This window comes from Vombatus ursinus, unplaced genomic scaffold, assembly GCF_900497805.2.
Source record: "Vombatus ursinus unplaced genomic scaffold, bare-nosed wombat genome assembly UNPS02014797.1, whole genome shotgun sequence".
In the NCBI taxonomy this organism is placed as follows: Eukaryota; Metazoa; Chordata; class Mammalia; order Diprotodontia; family Vombatidae; genus Vombatus; species Vombatus ursinus.
The window spans coordinates 10,581,608-10,599,308 of NW_020954575.1; the positions used below are offsets into that span (position 1 = coordinate 10,581,608).

Sequence of the window (17,701 nt, forward strand, 5' to 3'; positions counted from 1 at the left end):
TGCTATATGTGATGGAGAGATACTTTCTCTCCCCACTCCAGAAAATTCATATTATCTGACTGCTTTTCACAGGATATAATGACTCTTTTAACTAGCTACTGTATTTGAATTCCGTGACAATACTAAATACTCTGCCTCCGAGGTCTCTTCTATCTATTGTCTTGGAAATGCAAAGACAACTCTGAGCTCTGGAGATTTGGGAGGGGGATAACCTTCTGACCATCAGGCAGCAAGGTCAGGGCTCAGCATCTCTAAGGATATTGGGCTGTTTTCTGCTTTCTCTCTTTCTTCTTTTGGTCCAGAGCATTTTGAAATCTCAAAAGACAGCTGGCAGTTTCCCCATCTCATGTACCCGAGCAGTGAGAGGTATTAGCTATCAGAGCAACTTAAATGGAAATGGTGGTAGAGGCAAACTAGCAAGACGGAGTCCTCCAATACAGAGAATATGAGAAAGAAAAAGGTCACTTAGTCAGGCTGTACTCAGTAAAGGTGAAACGTGTTCTTATAGGTTGGGTTTTGTAGTAGCCATTATGTGTCCATCGGTATTCAGAGGTAAGCCCAGCTTACTTAAAATACAACTTCTAGTACTACTAATAATACTTACAATATTTAGGATTACCTTTTTCATTGATGCTTTGGCAGCTGAGATCTAGCACTTAAATATTAGACAGATCACCCATCAGCCTATTTTTCTAAGGTTTTCCCAGAAAAAAGTTAAATCAGCTTTTACACAGGATTCTTACTTTTACACTTTCCATATTTTCCACAGCTTTGGGCAGCTTATCTGTAGGGCTAATTTAAACTCCTAAATCATGAATAATTTTGCTAGCTCTTCTCCATCCTACGTATGTCATAACTAAAAAGAATCTTGTGGCAGAGAGCCTGGAGAATGACACTACAAGGAAAATCCACGTGTTGGATTTGAAACCTGAATTTACACTCTTTTCTATTATTACTTTTTTCTTATTGAAGCCACATCTCCAGAAGGAAAGGCAGTACTGGTTGGAGGCTGGTTGGAGGAGAGAATAAAGAAGTGGGAGGAAAGATAGATTTTACACCTTCTGTACCCTGCAAGACACAAATGAAAAGAGAAACTTTGTTTTAAAGACATAGTAGTAGGATTTGTTAAATGTTTCCACTTTGACTTTAATTGCATCTCAAATATCTTACATATGTATTCATTTTTCTGATAAAATTTCACTGCTTTTCAAAAGGCTAAACATTAATTTGGAAGATAATTAAATATTCATATTGGTCATCCACAAGAAAGTTCAGGGCCAGTAAGCAATGAAAAGCTATTTCCAGAATATAATTTCAGAGGCACTAGGAAGGCTCCTTAACCTCCATTATTCTTTTGTCTTCAGACTTACACTGTCCTGGAGTTGGAAGGGTCCTCAGAGGTTATCTGGTCTAAACCAGGGCTTCTTAAAGTTTTTCCACTTGTGACCCCTTCAGTGCTCCTTAAACTGTGGGTCGCAACCCCATATGAGGTTTAAGTTTAAGAAGCACTAGTCTAAACCATGCCTGACCTGGAAACCTCTCCACAATAAATGGTCATTAAGATATCATTTGAAAACTTCTGGTGATGGGAAACTCACTACCCTGTGAGGCAACACACTCTATTTTTGGATAGGTTCAGTTAATAGGCAATTTTACCTATTCCATTGAACCAAAATCTTCCTCTCAGACCTATTCTGGCTAATTCTGTCCTCTGGGGCTAAACAGAACAAATTAAATTGCTCTTCCAAATGATAGCTCTTCAAACATTGAATAAAGCTACTGTATCCCCTGTAAGTCTTCTCTTCTTCAAGTTAGATATCCCCAGGTCTTACAAATGATCCTCCTATGGCAAGGTCTTAAGGCTTTTTATCATCCTTGTCTTTCTTCCTTGGGTGCTATCCGTTTGCCAATATCCTTTCACATCCGCACAGTGGGGGATGTGAACAGGGTAGAGAAAAATAATGTTTTCTATAAAATGCTTTTCAGTGCAACTTCAGACAACTTCTTTAATTTTTTGGGGGGTCTAGCATGTCACACTGTTGCTTTTCATTGGCCTTGCAACAGATTTAAACTCTGAGATCTTTTTACAGATGAAATTCCATACATTCATGCTCCTCCAATTTTTACTTATAAAGTTGATTTCTTTGAACCTGAATATGACATTTCATGGATAGCTAGGTGGCACAGTGGATAGAATGCTGGGCCTGGAGTTAGAAAGATTCAAATCTGGCCTCAGACACTTATTAGCTGTGTGACTCTAGGCAAGTCACTTAACTCTCTTTGCCTCACTTTCCTTATCTGTAAAATGTGCTGGAAAACTAAATAGAAAAAATGGAAAACCATTATATAGCATCACTGCCAAAAATATTCCAAGTGGGGTTACAAAGTCAGACATGATTCAACAATAACATAACATTCCACGTTCATCTCTGTGAAGTGCTGCCAGCATAGATTTGACCCAACATTTTAACCTATCAGGATTTTTCTTTTGATTTTTCACTCTCTTAGCTGATCTGCTAGTTGATATCTTTCAATGTTGTGCTGCTAGAGTGCCTTTCCCATCCCTTCTAATTCTAATGCCTTAACTGTTAATTATTTCCTATTTATCATATGGGTAACTTATTTGTAGATTTGTATTTGCTTCTTGCTCCACTCTTTTACATTGTGAGCTTCTTAGGAGAAAGGATTGTCCTTTGCCTTTCTTTGTATCCCCAGCACTTAGCACAGTGCCTGATACATAATAGGTGCTAAATAAATGCTTATTTACTTGATTTTAAATTTGACAAACATGTCATCTAAACATTTATTCAAAGCATTGTTAAATAATACAGGGCCCAGGTTAGACCCTTGTGGTTTGATCCCACTCTTTTTTTTTTTTAATTTGGTGAGGCAACTGGGGTTAAGTGACTTGCCCAGGGTCAAACAGCTAGTAAGTGTCATGTGTTTGAGGTCAGATAAGAACTCAGGTCTTCCTGACTTCAAGGCTGGAGCTTTATCCACTGTGCCACCTAGCTGCTCCTTGATCTCACTCCCACACCACTCTGAATTAACAGAGAGCCATCGATAACTACTCTTTGAGCCTGTTATTCAAACAGAATAGTAATAACTACTACAACAGCAACAACTATGATAATAACTAACATTTATTTAGTGATAGGCCTACTGTGTGCCAAGTACTTTGTAAATATTTTCTCATTTGATCCTAACAACAACCCTAGGAAGTAGGTACTATTATGATCCCCATTTTATAGTTGAGAAAACTAAGGAAAAGCTTAAGATACCTACCCAGAGTCACAAAGCTAGTAAATGTCTGAGGCCAGATTTGAATTCAAGTCCTTCTAACTACAGGCCCAGTGGTCTCTCCACTATGTCAATAAATGCTTAACATAACTGTGCTATCACCCACACCACATTTTGTAATACTGTCTGTGAAGATAGCATAAGACATATTGTCCAGTGCTTTATCCAAATCCAATATTAGCTGATTTGATAATTAGTAATTCTTTTAGAAAAGGAAAAAAAAAGGGAAATGGATCCAAGATGGTGGAGAAAAGGCAGGGACTTTCCTGAGCTCTCCAAAATTTAAATGACGCCTCAAAATGGATTCTTGAGTGGCAGAACCCATGAAAGGATGGGGAAAAACAATTTTCCAGCCTAAGATAACTTAGAAGGACTGCAGGAAAGGTCTGTCTCCTTCGAGTGAAAAGAGAATAAAAACCAGCACAGGCAGTGTTTGGGCAAGCCAGCAAGAGGTTCCCAGCCCTAGCACAGTTTAGTCATCTAGGCCCTATAGCCCCAGTGCTACAGACTGGTATCACAATGGGCAAGCAGTGAGGCCTCCAGCCCCTGACACAGCAGGCAAATGGCCATGCCTGGTGGCCCCCGTGAGGTAGGTGAGTGGATAGGCCTGGAGGCCCCTCCACTGCAGGACAAGAGCAGGGTTCAGCAGCAGAGATCAACTTTAAAATCATGAAATAGGGTGGAAAATGATTAAAAAAAAACCCACAAAAAAACAAAGCCTGACTATAGAAGGCTACTATGGTAACAGGGGAAATCAAAACACAAATTCAGAAAAGAACAGCATTGTCAAAATGCTTATATGCAAAACCTCAAAGAGAAATGTGAATTGGTTTCAGGCTCCAAAAGAACTACAGACAGAGCTCAAAGAGCTCAAAAAGGATTTTAAAAATCAAACAAGAGAGGCAGAAAAAAAATTGGGAAAATATGAGTTATGCAAGAGAACCATGAAAAAAGGTAAAAAGCCTTGGTAAAGGAAGCAAAAAAAATGGAAAAGATATACAAAAATTCACTGAAGAAAATAATTCTTTAAAAATTAGAATTTGTCAAGGTAAAACTAATGTTTCCATGAGACATCAAGGATCAATCAAAATCAAAAGAATGAAAAAATAAAAGAAAATGTGAAATATTTCTTTGGAAAAAGAACTGACCTGCAAAATAGATCAAGAAGAGATAATTTAAGAATTATTGGACTACCTGAAAGCCATGATTAGAAAAAACAGCCTGGACATCATAGTTCATGAAATTATCAAAGAAAACTGACCTGACATCTTGGAGCCAGAGAGTAAAATAGAAATTGAAAGAAGCCACTGATCACCTCTTGAAAAGGATCTGAAAATGAAAATCCCAGGAATATTATTGCCAAATTCCAAAACTTTCAGGTCAAGAAGAAAATATTGCAAACAGCCAGAAAGAAACAATTCAAGTATCATGGAGCTACAGGCAGGATTACACAGGATCTAGCAGCATTTACATTTAAGGATTAGAGGACTTGAAATATGATATTCCAGAAGACAAAGGAGTTTGGATTACAACCAAGAATCATCTCCCCAAGAATGTAAGTGATTTGATATGTTATACATGTTCAATCATGCAAAACATATTTCTTTATTAGTCATGTTGTGAAAGAATACACAAGACCAAAAATAAAAACATGAAAAAATAAAGGGAAAAATTGTATGCTTCGATCTGCATTCAGACTTCATCAATTCTTTCTTTAAATATGGATAGAATTTTTCATCATGAGTCCTTGGGAATTAATTGTCTTGGATCATTGTATTGCTGAGAACAGCTAAGATCATTGTGCAGTATTGCTGTTACTGCAGATAATATTCTCCTGGTTCTATTTTCACTTCAGTTTGCATCAGTTCATGTTAGTCTTTCCAGGTTTTTTCTGAAATCATCCTGTTCATCATTTCTGATAGGACAAAAGTATTCCATAACAATCACATACCACAATTCATTCAACCATTCCCCAAGTGGTGGCCATCCCTTCAATTTCCAATTCTTTGCTACCATAAAAAAGAGCTGATATAAATATTTTTGGGCACATAGATGTTTACCCTCTTTTTATGATCTCTCTGTGATACAGATCTAATAGTGGTATTGCTGGGTCAAAGGTTAAGCACAATTCTTTACTTCTTTGGGTATATTTCCAAATTTCTCTCCAGAATGATTGGATCAGTTTACTACTCTGCCAACAGTGCATTACTGTCCCAATTTTCCCACATCCCCAACATTTGTCATTTTTCTTTTCTTTCATATTAACTAATCTGATAGGTATGAGGTGGTATTTCAGAGTTGTTTAAATTTACATTTCTTTAATCAATAGTGATTTATAGCATTTTCCCACATGACTATAGATGACTTTGATTTCTTTGTCTGAAAAGTACCTGTTCATATCCTTTGCACATTTATCAATTGGGGAATGACTTGTATTCTTACAATTTTGAATCAGTTCTCTCCATATTTGAGAAATGAAGACTTTATCGGAATACTCACGGTAAAAAAAAAATCCCTCCAGCATTCTGTTTTCCTTCTAATTGGATACGTTGGTTTTGTATGTGCAAAAACTTAATTTAATATGATCAAAATTATCCATTTTGCATCTCTTAATACTCTCTATCTCTTGTTTGGTCATAAATTCTTCCCTTCTCCCTAGATCTGACAGGTAAACTATTCCTTGTTTTCCTAATTTGTTTGTGGTATAAGCTTTTATGGCTAAATCAAGTACCTATTTTGACCTTATCTTGGTATATGGCATAAGATGTTGGTCTATACCTAGTTTCTGCCTTACTATTTTCTAGTTTTCCCAGCAGGTTCTGTGAAAAGTGAAGTCTTGTCCCAAAAGCTTGGGTCTTTGGGTTTATCAAACACTATGGTGTTTGATTACTATGGTCAATATTAGATTACTACTGTGTCTTGTATGCCTAATCTATTCCACTAATGGTTCACTCTGTTTCTTAACCAGTACCAGATAGTTTTGATGATTACTGCTTCATAATATAATTTGAGATCTGATATGGCTTAGGCCACTTTCTTTCACTTTTTAAAAATTAATTCCCTTGATAGTCTCTACCTTTTGTTCTTCCAGACAAATTTCTTAATTATTTTTTTCTAGCCCTATAAAATAATTTCTTGGTAATTTGATTGGTATGATACTGAATAAATTATTAATTTAAGCAGAATTGTAATTTATATTATATTGGCTCAGCCTATTCAAGAACAATTGATATTTTCCTAATTGTTTAGATCTGACTTCAGGTGTGTTCAGTGAAGACTGTACTTACCTCTGGTGTGAGGACTGTCAAGCTCTTTTTAGGGCTGCTTTCCACCATTGGTGTCTACCTCTTAATCCACCTAACTCTCACCTGTGGCTTCAAGAAGCTGTAGCATGTGCAGTGGCCACATCCTTGCAAACCATTTTGGCAGATGAGCAAAACCAGATTGAAGGTAACTGAGGGGTCTCAAACACATTGGTGAGTTAGGGGAGTGTCTACCCAAAGTGTGTGAAAAATTCCCTTGGTGAAATGGATGAAGAACAATCTGTCCCAATGGCCATGAAGGCAGCTGAAGTAGGATTGTGGAGCACTTAGAGCTTGGTTAGGCAACTAAGACATCAAGGTCATTCACTGCATCTCAAGTCACCACGAGTCATCTTGACTCTGTCCTGCAATGACTCCAGAAGAGAGAGTGAGGATGACAACTTCATGCATTTCTGCCTTACATAAATGTAATTTGTGCACTAATCAAAAGATATCACCCATGCTATATTATCATTTTTACCTATCTCAAAGTCCTGTGGTGAAAGGTAACTGATGAAGCCGCAGGTGTGTATACATTGGGAGCTGTAGTGACAACCCTGTAGTGGTCTAGGCCATAGGGTCGTATTCTCACTGAAAGCAGCATTTTGCTCCCTTGTATGTTTTCTTTTGTCCTCTGCTGTGCACTTTTTACTTTATTTTCACCCTTTCCTCTCCACACTTCAAGAAGGCTGCAATTAAGCACGGAAATACACACACACATATACATACATATCAATAGATATCCATAAACATACATGTATGTACACATATACACTCAAATGCATATACATAAGACCATATTATACTTACTCCAATTTTTCATCTGTTTCTCTGAAGGTGGATAACATCTTCCTTCATAAGTCTTTCTCTATTTTTCCTAAATCTACCAGTTCATCTTTCCTACACTATAACAATATTCTGACACAATCACATTCTATCTGGGAGATTGTCTATGAGAGTGCCCCCCCTCCGCCCCAGTCTTCTGCATTCCCTCTATTCTTGGTCACATAGGTTTTATTTATACAGGAAAATTTTAATTTAAAATAATCAAAATTACCCATTTTACCCTTCAACATTGCTCTCATCTTATAATATGGTTTAAGGTCTGATACTACTCACTCTAGTTCCTTAACATCTTTACCCCCTGGTTTCCTTGAAATCCCTGACCCTGTCCTCTTCCAAATGAACCCAGTTATTATTTTTTCTGACTCAGATAATTTTTTAGTAATTTCATTTGGATAGCATTGCCTAAATAGGTAAGTTAGATAAAATTGTCATTTTAAAAATTAGATTAGCTTTACCTACTCATGCACAATAAATATTATTCAATTATTTAGACCTAACTCTCTTTGTATAAAAGGTGTTTTGTGTTTATAGTCTTATAGTTCCTGTGTCTGTTTTAGCAGGTATACTCTCATATTTTTTATACTGTCTAGTTATTTTATGTGGTCTAAAACTATTGATTAATATGACTGACAGTGTAGTTTTCCTATTTTTCTCTTTTATTAAATATGATTTTAGCTTTAATTTTGCCTGAGATCATGATTACTATCCCTGCTTTTTTATGTAACAAATTCTACTCCTGGCCTTTATTTTATGTTTGTGTATACTCCCATTTTTATAGCATTTCCTGAAAGCAACATATTATTGACTTCAAATTTTTAATCTGCTATCAGTTTCCATTTCATAGGTAAATTCATCCCATTCACATTCTAAAGTATAATTACTTGTATATTTTCCTCCTTCCCATTTTCTTCATTATCTTTCTTACCCTATTCTTATCTCTCCTCACTCCCCTACTTTACTTCTACCCACTACCTTGTTCTCCTATTTTTTAACCTATCCCTTTCTCCAAGAATCCCTCCCTGATCCTCTCCATCTACCCTATTCCCTTGCCCTCTTACTTCTTTATGAATTTAGGATATTTTTATACTCTTCTAAATATGTATGTTGTTCCCTCTTTATCCCATTCTACACATCCTTCTATACCCCTCTTACCCTATTTCCTATCCCTCCTTTATTCTTCCCCCCGCATCTCCTTACCCTCTTATTTCTTTCTGACTTTAGAAGAGTTTTATACTCTTCTATATGTATATATGTAAACATCAGTTCTTCCTCTCACATCTCATTTGTATGAGATAATTACTCTTTTTACCTTTTCCTACATCTTTTTGCTTTTTAGAATCACATCGTAATCAGCTATATCTTTCTTTTGAACTACCCAATTACTAATGAAAATCTTAGACATATGATTTACATTTCTACATAAGTTCTTTTGCTCTTTGATATATAGTGTTTCAAGACCCGTGATCTTTTAGTTTAGCTGCTGCTAGGTCTTGTCTTGTGTAATTCTAATCATGGCTCTGCCATATTTGAATTAGTTTTTTTTTGTTTTTTTTTTGTTTTTTTTTTGCTTATAATATTTTTTCCTTAGCCTGGGGGTTTCAGAATTTGGCTATAATATTCCCATAGGTTTTCCTCCAAGGATCTCTTTCAGGAGGTGATCAGTTTTTTTTTTTCTATTTCTACTTTCCTCTCTTGTTCTAACACTTCAGGACAATTTTCTTTAATTATTTCTTGTATTATAATGTCAAGATTCTTTTTTTGATCATAGATTTCAAATAGTCTGATTATTCTTATGTTTCTTTTTCTTGATCTGTTCTCCAGATCAGTTGTTTTTCTTATATTTCACATTCTCTTCTATTTTTTTCATTCTTTGTATTTTATTTTATTATTTCTTGGTCTGATAAGTTCACTGGCTTCCCCCTTCCCAATTCTAATTTTCAAGGAGTTGTGTTTTCTTCCTTAATATTCTAGATCTCCTTTTCCAGCTGGTTGACTTTCTTTTCATAATCTTCTTGTTTTTCTTGGATTGCCCTTATTTAAAAAAAAATTCTCAATCTCTCTTATTTGATTTTTGAAGTTTTTTTTGAGTTCTTCTATGAATTCTTTTTGGGCAGGTGACCATTTGACACTACTCTTTGGGTAGGAGAGGTTTACTTTTTGTTTCAAAGAAGACCTCTGAAGCCGATTCTCCTCTATTCTCATGTTAACTATCTATGGTTGGGTTCTTTCTCCTTTGTCTGCTCATGAAAAACAAACAAACAAACAAAAAACAGCAACCAAATAACAACAACAACAACAACAAATTTTAGCAGCTTGTTATGATCAGTACTAATCCTGAGGTGTAGGGGCTGGTGCCTCTGGCCTCAGGTCCCTCTTGCTATTGCTTTTTGAGCTTCGTCCTGGGCCCAATCTGTGCACTACTTTCCCCCTCCAAGCCACAGCTAAGGACCCCTGGCACACTACACTGGAAATACTTTTGCTCCCTAAGAAACTTTCAGTGGCTATGACCTCCAGTTCTCCCCTCTGGCCTGGAACTGAGACCAAGAATTCAGCTGTTCTATAAGTGCCCACAGCCAGTAGTGTCCCCTCCCTGCTGCTACTACACTCAATGGGCATGTGTTGGTTCCTTCTAGCCCAGGACCTCATCTTGGCAACACAGCTGGGCCTGGCATCCATTGTTAGCAAAAGCTCCCTCAATCTTCCCGCACTCAGATGCCTGACTCCTCACTGTTTGGGAGCCACACTGTGGCTGAGGTCAAGGCTACCTCCCAATCCAGCTGCCCTGAGTGCTCACTGCTTGCTCTTTTGGTGGAAGCAACCTGGAGGTGTTTACACTTCACTAGAGTCCAAACCTCCATCCTGGGATCTTTCTTTAGATCTTCTCCAGTTATCCCAGGAGGACTGCTGTTCTTCCCTAACTATTGTTTATTTTTTTTTTGCTCAACATTCACTTTGAAGTGCTGTTCTGTCTTGTTTGTGAAGGAAATCTGGAAAGCTTGGAATTTTCTGACTTACTCCACCATCTTCCCAGAATCCTTTTTCCCATGCTTTTTAGCATACTGTTTTCAGTCATATTGTCAAACACCTTCAATGAGGATGAACATGGCATCAAAGTCAGCCACCACACTGATGATAAATTCTTCAACTTGAAAAGGCTACAAACCAAGACCAAAGTGGGGGGAATGTTGCTACATGATTTTTTTGTTTGTAGATGATTGTGCATTCAATGCAGTCTCTGAAGCTGAGATGCAACAAAGTATGGATTGATTCTCTGCTACTTGTGCTAATTTTGGCTTAATGATTAACACCAATAAAATATAGGTGCTCCATCAGCCAGGACCACAACATCCATATGTGGAATCATCTGTTACAGCAAATGGGGAAATTTTTTTTTTTTGTGTTTAAGTTCATTTACCTTGGCAGTATACTTTCCAGGGATGTACACATTGATAATGTTTTTGACACATGCATTGCCAGAGCTAGCTCAGTGTTTGGGAGGCTCTGAAGGAAAGTGTGGGAGAGAACAGGTATTAGACTGACTACCAAACTGAAGGTCTATAGAACCATTGTGCTGACCTCATTGTTCTATGCCTGTGAAACCTGGACAGTATACCAGCATCACGCCAGGAAATTGAATCACTTCCATTTGAATTGTCCTAGGAAGATTCTGAAGATCACCTGGCAGGGTAAGCTACCAGACACTGAGTTCCTTTCTTAAACTAAACTGCCAAGCATTCAAACTCTACTGAAGAGAGCGCAGCTCCAATGGGCTGACCACATTGTTCAAATGCCAAACATGCTAGCTTAAAAGACCCACACAATCTATGGAAAACTCACACAGGGAAAGTGCTTATATGGTGGTCAGAAGAAGTGATCTTGAGAACTTGAGATCTTGAGGTATCTTGAGAACTTTGCAATTGATCTCATGACATAGGAGACTTTGGCACAGGACCAGCCAGTATGGTGTGGCTTCTTCAGAGGAGGTTCTATGCTCTATGAGTGAAGCAGAATTGAAGTAGCTCAGAAGAAACATGAGATGCGCAAATTTAGAGAATCTACCCTAAATATCCACATGAATTATTTGTGCCTGACTTGTGATACGAGCATCCCAAGCTGTTAGTCTGATCAGCCTCAGTGAGACACAGTGTAACTTGACTCTAACATAGCAATGTCATTTTGGTCCTCTTTGAGAATGAAGGACAACAAACATATCGTACCACTGATCTAACTTTATTTGTGTAAAAAGTGTTTTGTAATTGTGTTCATATAGTTCTTGTTTTTGTCTTGATGGGTAGAACCCTAAGTATTTTATATTGTCTACAATTATTTTAAATGGAATTTCTCTTTATGTCTCTTGCTTCTGGACTTTGTTGGTAATATATAGAAATGCTGATGATTTATGTGGGTTTATTTTATATCTTGTTATTGTAGCTAAAATTGTTAATTACTTCAACTATTTTTTTAGTTTATTCTCTAGGATTCTCTAAGTATACCATCACATCATCTGCAAAGAGTGATAATTTTGTTTCCTCATGGCCTATTCCTTTTTTTTTTTTCAGCCAGAGACAGGGTGTATTAAAGATTCACCTTATTAACCAGATTCTTAAGGAATCTGAACATTTGTGAACTATTGGCTAGATTGTAAAAATCTGAGCCTTTGACTAGACTCTTAGGAATCTGAGCACCTTAATGGAGACTAGATGGACCTTATATACAGAGAGACTATGGGAGGGATCTAGGAGTGACCAAGTTGTCTGTGAGGTAAGAGAACTCCAGGGACCTAGACCACTCTAGTCAAGGGAGAATGAAGCCTAGATAGGATTAAGTGTGGGAAGTGGCCAGAGGGGCATTGGAAGGTAAGACAATGGAGAATTGGGAGATTGGGTGCAGTCAGTTGATAGGATTATACCTTCAGAGGCTTTCTTGATCACATAAGAGAATTCAAGGACAGTCCAAGGGTTTTCTAGGGCCCATAGACAAATGGGGTCAAAATTGGGACAGAAGTCTTGGCTTGGGCCCATACCTCATCATTCTCCCTTCAAACAAATGGGGCCCAAATTCTTTTGTGGTAAAGGGCAAAGATCTCGCCTTCTGAAACTTCTTCCTGCTGACAAGGGTGATGGAGTTGTCCTTACCTTGCTGGGTCCCTTTTAAGGGGTCAGACTTCAGAACACAGCTGACACCAGGTCCAGTGCGCTAGAGACCTTGGACTCAGTCAAAGGTTGGTATATCTCATCTGGAAGTTGACCCTAGACGTCAATATGTTACAAAAGGAGTATAGAGAAAAGAAAAAAATGCTTCTACTTCTTTTTATGTACCTGTTCACTGGAGGGGGCCAGAGCCTTTCTAAACAACAGCTTGAGATCCTCCAAGGGCTCACAGGTATATTCTGGAGTGTCTTCCAGTCTTGGCTAGAGAAGAGCTTGGGGTTAGGCAGTTTTTCCTTGTCAGGGAACTATATGTTGAGATTTAGGGGTCCTGGGACCCCAAAACCATGACACATGGGTCCTGACCAAAAGAATTCGACCCAAGCCTTCTTTCAGCCAGAGACAAGGTTTATTAAAGATTTGCCATGTTAGCCAGATGCTTAAGGAATCTGAATATTTGTGAGCTATTGGCTAGATTGTAAAAATCTGAGCCTTTGGCTAGACTCTTAGGAATCTGAGCCCTCATGGCCTATTCCTATTTCTTCATTCTCTTTTTCTTCTCTTATTTCTATAGCCAACATTTCTAGGATAATATTGAATAACAGTGGTTAAAATGGGCATCCTTACTTCACCTCTGATCTTATTAGGAAGGCTTCTAGCTTATCCCCATTACAGTTACTGGTTGCTGGTTTTAGATAGATACTCCTTATCATTTAAAGGAAAGCTCTATTTATTACTATGCTCTCCAGTATTTTTAATAGGAATGGGTATTGTATTTTGTCAAAAGCTGTTTCTGCATCTATTGGGATAATCATATGATTTCTATTGGTTTTGTTATTGATATGGTCAATTATGCTGATAGTTTTCCTAATATTGAACCAGCCCTGCATTCCTGGTATAAATCCCTCCTGGTCATAGTGTATGATACTTGTGATATATTGCTGTAATCTCCTCGCTAGACTTTTATCTAAAAATTTTGGATCAATATACATTAGGGAAATTGGTCTATAATTTTCTTTCTCTATTTTGGTTCTTCCCTGTTTAGATATCAGCACCAATTTTGTCATAAAAGGAATTTAATTAGACTCTTTTTTGGGCCTATTTTTCTAAATGTTAATATAGTATTAGAATTAATTTTTCTTTAAATGTTTGGTGAAATTCATTTATAAATCCATCTGGCCGTAGGGATTTTTTCTTAGGGAGTTCATTGATGGATTGTTAAATTTCTTTTTCTAAGATGAAGTTCTTTAAATATTCCATTTTCTCTTCTGCTAATCAGTGCAGTTTATATTTTTGTAAATATTTATTCATAATGCTTGGATTGTCAGATTTATTGACATATAATTGAGCAAAGTAACTCCTAATAATTGCTTTAATTTCCTTTTCATTGGTGGTGAATTCACCCTTTTCATTTTTAATACTGCTAATTTGATTTTCTTTTTTCTTTTCTTCTTAAATCAAATTAACCAATGGTTTATCTATTTTATTCCCCCCCCTCCATAAAACCAGCTTTTATTTTTTTCATTAGATTAATGCTTTTCTTGCTTTCAATTTTATTAGTCTTTCCTTTGATTTTCAGGATTTCCAATTTGGTGTTTAATTGGTGATATAAAATTTATTGTTTTTCTATTTTTTAATCTATCTTTTCATGGCCTTTTATTGAATGTAATTTGTATTGCATTATGATCTGAAAAAGGTGCATTTAACATTTCTGCTTTTCTGCATTTTATTGTGAGGCTTTTCTGATCTAACACCCGGCCAATTTTTGTGGAAGTGCCATGTAACACTAATAAAAATGTAAATTTTTTTCACATACATTAATAATATCTAATATTCCTAAATTTCTATTCACCTGCTTAAATTTTTTTCTCATGTACCTTTTGGGTTAGAGGTTACTATTTCCTCCTGCATATCATTTAACTTCTTTAAAACGTGAACGCTATATCATTTGGTGCATGTATGCTTAGTATTTATATTACTTAATAGTCTATGGTACCTTTCAGCAAGATATAGTTTCCCTCCTTATCTCTTTTAATTAAATATATTTTTGCTTTTGCTTTATCTGAGATCAAGATTGATATCCCTGCTTTTTTTTTTTAAACTTTCACTGAAGCATAATAGATTTGACTCCAGCCTATTAAATTCACTCTGTATATGTCTCTCTGCAAATGTATTTCTTGTAAACAACATATTTTAGGATTCTGGTTTTTCATCCACTCTAATGTCAGCTTCCATTTTATGGGTTAGTTCAGCCATTTGCATTCAGAGTTATGATTACTAACTGTGTATTTCATCCCTTCCTATTCTATTTCACCCTATTTATCTCTCTCTCTCTGTCTCTCTCTCTCTCTGTCTCTCTCTCTCTGTCTCTCTCTCTCCCCCCCTCCCCCTCCCTCTCCCCCTCCCTCCTTTCCTCCCTCTCTCTCTCTCTTTCTCCTCACAAGTGTTTGTTTCTGACCACCACCTTCTCCATCCATCTTCTCTTCTATTAGTCCTTTCCCCTCTCTTATCCCCTTCTCTTCTTACTTTCCTATAATTTAAGATATATTTTTATACTCAAATGAGAGTGTATGGCTACTAACCAGTGTTTTGGGCTGCAGACATTGCTCCCTCTCTCTATTCCTTGCCCATTCCCCTTCCTCATCTGGGCCTAGAAATCTTTCCTGTGTCCCCTGATTCATCTCCTTCATGGCACACATCATCATCAACCAGTATTAACACCAGGCAAATTAATATTTACCTGATTTGAATTGAAGCAATTGACACCATAGATAGATTATCTTGTGCAGAGTTGGTATATTTTAAGCATCCTCATGTTGCATATCCCTGGCTTCAGGTTTTCTCTCCAGAAGGGAAGTGTCAACGAGTTTTGGAACCTCTGTATGATGAAATGTTGGCAGCTTTTTTAAGGTGTACCCATGTAGTGGGAAACCATGATTTCATTGAATTATACAAATGCCAGACTGTGATTGTTGAATCTTTTCTGTGAGCATTTCAAGCCCACAAAGAAGAAAACTAGGCTTTGCCTATTATGCCTACTATAGAACTTGACCTTCGAATTTTAGCTAATAATGCTGACCAAAAGTTGGTAAAGAAAGGAAGAAGTTGGGGATATGTTGGAAAAAGTAGCTGAATTGCTGATGAGCTGTTTTCAAGTCTGTGTTAGAGATGCTAGTGCTGGTGAAGATAATTCTAAGAAGTGGGGAATGCTAACTGGTCAATCAACTACTTGAAATTTATTTTAAGATCAATAAGTTTCATCTTTGTAAGCTCTTAATTAGAGAAATTGATAGATCAAATTTGAAAGATGAGTATAGCATAGCATAGAGAGATATATACAAGAACTAAATTGGTTGCAAGGCAATGTTTGACAGTGATTTTAGGCAAGCTTAAGAATATCTATGATTTGCCATGGAGCACTGTCACCACACAAGTCAGAAAATTAAAAGAATGATACTGATATATTTACTACCAGTAAAAATACTATTGGGTCCAATGCCAAGAGGTGAGTTTTTGAAAAAAAGCATCAACTTATGCAATTTTTGGGAGTAACCAAAGCTATGAATGAAGGAAATCTACTTCTGAATGGAACTCTGACAAAACATGAAACCTTCCTTTATTCACTGCGGTATTTTCCTTATTCTTGAGAAGCTGAAGATCATCACCTATAGAAATGTCTTTAAGAAAGTATATTTATTACTCAAAACACATCAGCTTTCTCTTGAAACCTTTCTAGTTGCCCTAAAATTCATGCAAGTTGATGATGTTGATATTGATGAAATTCAGTGCATTTTGGCCAATCTCATATACATGGGTCACATTAAAGGATATGTATCTCATCAGCATCAAAAGCTAGTGATTAGCAAGCAAAACCCCTTTCCTCCACTTTCAACTGTGTGTTGAGTCTGCAACATTAAGTATAGATTCTATAACATTAAGTCTAAACAATTTTTGCAGAAAATTAAACTTGCAAATTTTTTTTAATAAGTCGTGCAGTTGAAACTCAAAAGTAATCCTGTTACATTTGGAACCAGGAATCTTGGACACTTCTCATGGGTCCTTTCCCTGGGACACAGAAGTTATGAACTTGACAGAGTCCCTAAAGGACATGAATTGCTCTTTTATAAAATATAGCTTCTGTTAACTTCAGTATGATCTGAAGTTTCTCTATAGGAAAAAAGAAAACATTCCTAGTCTACCATGATGCTTTTATAAAATTTCTGAAAAGATGATGTTTTGAGTATTTTTTAAGGCAGTAGCACATTTTACTTTTTATAATGTTATTCATAAAAATGACCTTTGTATTTTTTCATAACCATTTAAAAAAATATCCAGAATACATGGAAATGGTATATTCACCATCATCTTTGAGAATATTAAGGTTTAAGTATTCCATCATTTGAATATTGTTTTGTCCATAATAGCTTGGGAACCTTAGATTCCTTTAAGAAGCAAATTACATTTGATTTTGAATGCTAAAAAAATGAGGGTTTATGTTATTCCCTTTGTGGGTCAATTCCAACGATAGTAAGGTTCAAGTGACGCTTACCATCCCCCATCTTTCCCTCCACTGTAATAGGTCTTTTGTGCCTCTTTATGTGAGATAGTCTACCCCATTCTACTTATCCTTTCCTCCTTCTCTCAATGTTATCCTCTTTCTCACCCCTTAATTTAGTTTGTTTTTTGGATATCATCTCATCAAAATTAATTTATACCCATGGGCTCTCTCTATGAATACTTTTAACTGACCTTAACTGTGACAATTCTTACGAGTTTCAAGTATCAGTTTCCTGTGTAAGGATGTAAACAATTTAACCTTATTGAATACCTTATGTTTTCTTGTTCCTCTTTATTTTTTTATGCTTCTCCTGAGTCTTGTATTTGACAATCAGATTTTCTGTTCAGCTCTGATCTTTTCATCAGGAATGCTCAAAAAGTCTTCTATTTCAGTGAATATCCATTCTCTTTCTCCTTCTCCTGAAGGATTATGCTCATCTTCAATGGACAGATGACTCTTGGTGGTTGTAATTTAGGCTCCTTTGCCTTCTGGAATATCATATTTCAGGCTCTCTGATCCTTTAATGTAAAAACTGCTAAATTCTGTGT

General features: G+C 36.6%; 1 pseudogene; it reads left to right on the plus strand.

The window, feature by feature from the left end:
• The first annotated feature begins 15,283 nt into the window (after positions 1 to 15,283).
• On the plus strand, positions 15,284 to 16,498 carry LOC114049072 (annotated as a pseudogene).
• The last annotated feature ends 1,203 nt before the right edge of the window (positions 16,499 to 17,701 follow it).